This window comes from Saimiri boliviensis, chromosome 1, assembly GCF_048565385.1.
Source record: "Saimiri boliviensis isolate mSaiBol1 chromosome 1, mSaiBol1.pri, whole genome shotgun sequence".
Lineage (NCBI taxonomy): Eukaryota > Metazoa > Chordata > Mammalia > Primates > Cebidae > Saimiri > Saimiri boliviensis.
This window is the reverse complement of record NC_133449.1, coordinates 15,749,667-15,753,553: the sequence shown is the minus strand read 5'-3', so window position 1 is coordinate 15,753,553 and position 3,887 is coordinate 15,749,667. Positions and strand designations below refer to the sequence as shown.

Below are 3,887 nucleotides of genomic sequence, written 5' to 3'. Positions count from 1 at the left end.
GTGATCTCCCAACCACACCGGAAAGCAAGTGGAATCAGAGCGGTAACCACGGAGCTGCTAACTGTCAGCCTCGGAGGTCAGGTTCCATCTCTGCAGAGTGACGTCTCAAATTTGCCAACAGAGATGGCCTCTTTGCCTCATCGAGGAAATGTTTTCCCTGTTTCTGTCCATGGATGCCACTGCCTTCCAATCACCAGCCTCCTCGACATGTGGCCTCTCATGAATTCTAAGAGCTTCTTTAAAGTATGCATTCGTTCGTCTGTCATTTTATTCACTGGGTCTTTGCTGAACTGGGCTTTTAGAGCAATTAAGCACAGTCTCTTCCCTCTAGGGGTGTTCACTTAGGGCACAATGGTGGGTTTGCTGTGGCTGAAGCAAGTCTCTGGCAGAGCCTGAGGGAAGGCGGCATCCGATGATGCAGAGGGGTCCCTGGAGTTATACCACCACTGGCGGGAAAGCCAGGCCCGGGGACTGAGGCCATAGCCGATGGGCATTGAGAAGCTGTCAGAGGCTGAGTCAAGGGGAAGGATCTCTCCAGCCATGAAAGTGGCTTCTGTGTGTGACCAGGGCTGAGTGACAGTGTGCAGAAAATGTGGCTGGGAGGGGTGAGAGTGAGAGATCCTAATACTGCATATTGTTCCCAGGATCACATAGGAATCCAGCAATATAAATAATTCATTATACTTAACAAACAGCAAAACACCTCATCCAACATGCTTTATAAAGCTGCCTCTAGAAGCTCTATAAAGTTATGAGCCCGAACTCTGCAGAGAGATGAAAACCATGCCCTCCCAGAAGATGGGGAGCTGAACATTTGTTGAGCAACCCTTTCGTGATGTCCTAGGGAGGTGATACAAGTGTAAAAGAGCATCTGGCCGCACAGACTCATGACCAGATGAGAAATCAAGATGCTCTGCCTGCTATCACAAAATCACGGAATGCCGTAGACTGGAGGGCTGCAACCACAGACATTTAGCCCCCATGGTTCTGAAGGCTGGGCAGGCGGTGGTAGAGGCAGAGGCAGGGAGTGGGGGAGGGAGATATCTGGCACCTCTTTTTTTTTTTTTTTTTTTTTTTTTTTTTTTTTTTTTTTTTTGAGGCAGAGTGTTGCTCTGTCGCCAGGCACCAAGCTGGAGCGAAGTGGCGCGATCTCAGCTCTCTGCAACCTCCGCCTCCTGGGTTCAAGCAATTATCCTGCCACAGCCTCCTATGTAGCTGGGATAACTGGTACTTGCCACCACGCCCAGCTCATTTTTGTGTTTTTAGTAGAGACGGGGTTTCACCATATTGGCCAGGCTGGTCTTGAACTCCTGACCTTGGGATCCTTCTGCCTCGGCCTCCCAAGTACTGGAATTACAGGTATGAGCCACTGTGCCCGTCCTCATTTCTTTTTTTTCATAAGGCCATTAGTCCCATCATGGGATCTCCACCCTCATGACCTAATAATCTAAACCTAATTTTGTCCAAAGGCCCCACCTCCAAATACCCTTACACTGAGGTTTGGAGTTTCAACATGGATTTTGGAGGGACACATTCAGTCCATAGTGTGAGGAAACAGCTAGGACCACCAGAAACAGCTAGGATCTGCCCAAAGCCACAGGAAGCTGTTGGCTACTCAGCCATCTATCTCTCAGCTCCCAACGTGGTAGAGTTTGACGTGTTCCTCAATACAGGGTTTCTCAATCTCAGCACCATTGACTTTGGGACTGGAGCTTTCTTTGCTGCGGAGGCTGTCCTGTGTGCATTTTAGGATGTACAGCATCAGCCCTGACCTCCACCCATGAGAGACCAGCAGCCCACCCTCACCACCAAGTCATGACATCCAAAAATGTCTCCTTACATTGTCAATGTTCCCAGGGAGGCAAAATCACCCTCAGTTGAGAACTACTGGACTAATTTCCGGATTAAATTCAAGGAAAACTCAACTGAACTGCTATCATCCTTTAAGACGCAAGCCAAAGGTGGCCTTTTTTTCTGTACAGCTTTCCCCAAACTCTCTTTCCCAGGTCAGAGTAGCTGATCTTATGTCTTACAACCTCTGGCCTTAAGTCTATCATAGAGAGGATTTATCCTATCACGTCCTTACAATTCCTTAGTGTTTTATGTGCCACAATAAACTGTAGGCTCTCTAAGAATAGGATTGTGATTTTTTTTTTTTCAGATGGAGTCTGGCTCTATTGCCAGGCTAGTGTGCAGTGGTGTGATGATCTCAGCTTACTGCAACCTCTATCTCCCGGGTTCAAGAGATTCTCCTACCTCAGCCTCCCAATAGCTGGGATTACAGGCGCCCACCACCATGTCGGGCTAATTTTTGTATTTTTAGTAGAGATGGGGTTTCACCATGTTGGCCAAGCTGGCCTTGAACTCCTGACCTCAAGTGATCCACCTGCCTCAGCTTCCCAAAGTGCTGGGATTACAGGCATGAGCCACAGTCTGGCTGCAACTTTCTTTCTTTCTTTTCTTTCTTTCTTTCTTTCTTTCTCTTTCTTTCTTTCTCTCTTTCCTTTTTTCCTTCTTTTTTCTCTCTCCTTCTTTCTTTCTTTCTTCTTTCTTCCTACCTTCCTTTCCTTCCTTCCTTCCATCTTTCTTTCTTTCTTCTTTCATTTTGCATCATAATATCTCCTCTTACATGTATCAAAACTCATACTGAACAATGAGCTTTGGGTTGCAAAAGAGGATTTATTTCTGGAAACTGTCTGTAAGTCTTTGTCCACAAGTTAGAGAAAAACATGCAGGTGTGCAGTGTGGATTGTGGATTATTTCTCTTTGGAATCCTCAACGCATGGAACATTACCTAGAAGGCAAGGAAGGTGTGAGTGGGTGGATTAATTCAAAGCCCACAAGACCCTCCTAGCCTGGACACCATCCATGTTTTGTTTCATGCCCCCTGACCCCATAGTTTCCCAAAGGCGCCAGCCAGCCATCCCTGCCAGCCAGCCATCCCTGAAGGCCTACCGTTCACCAAATGTGCCTTGACCTTTCCCAGTCTACATTTTGCTAGTATCCTCCTTCTCTTGAAATTTCCTTCATACTCACCTCCCCCTGTCCACTTCCTAAAATCCTCACATCCTCCAAGGCCCATCTCCAGTGTCTCTTCTCCTAGGAATAATTTTCCAAACCTTCTAATTAAAAATAATCAACCATCCATGCCTCCCCCATTACCCCAGTTCCTGCTCCCAAAGTGCTTTTTAATTCTGTTATAACCATTTCCGGATACATTCTGTGTCCCTTACTAGACAGCAAACTCCCCAAAGGCAGAAACTGTCATGATCTATTTCCATATCTTCCACGGAGCCTAGCAGAGGCCTGGCACACAGCAAACATCACTCAAATCTAATTCAGGTCTCTGAGAGAGGCCAGGCCAGCGGGAGACGGTAAACACGTGCCTGGCTGACTCCTCCTTCAGTGCCTTCAAAGACAGTCATTACTGGAAAATATGATTCGTAGCACTGTTTGCAAAGGGAAACTGCCCTACAAAATCATTATTCTTGATGAAAATATGGGTCTGTTTTTTTCTTGAGAATTGATATCAATCCTACATGAATGATTTAGGCAGAAGGTGAGAAGGAGTCCTCTAAGGCCTATTAGACCAATCCTGGGGCCACATAAGGCTACATATGTCCAAGAGGACACAATCTTCAGGGTTTGTTTGTTTGTTTTGAGATGAAGTCTTGCTCTGTCACCCACCTGGAATGCAGTGGTGTGATCTTGGCTTACTGCGACCTCCACCTCCTGGGTTCAAGCAATTCTCCTGCCTCAGCCTCCCGCATAGCTGAGATTACAGGCTTGCTCCACCACACCTGGCTAATTTTTGTATTTTTAGTAGAGACAAGGTTTCATCATGTTGGCCAGGATGGTCTTGATCTCCTGACCTCATGATCCACCCG

General features: G+C 46.8%; 1 non-coding gene across 1 annotated transcript; it reads right to left on the bottom strand.

Annotated features, from left to right (window-relative positions):
• Positions 1 to 2,614: 2,614 nt before the first annotated feature.
• Positions 2,615 to 2,742, bottom strand: LOC120362245 (small nucleolar RNA SNORA40). The gene has a single exon (XR_005578205.1). It is a non-coding gene; the product is annotated as a small nucleolar RNA SNORA40 (small nucleolar RNA).
• Between the last annotated feature and the right edge of the window lie 1,145 nt (positions 2,743 to 3,887).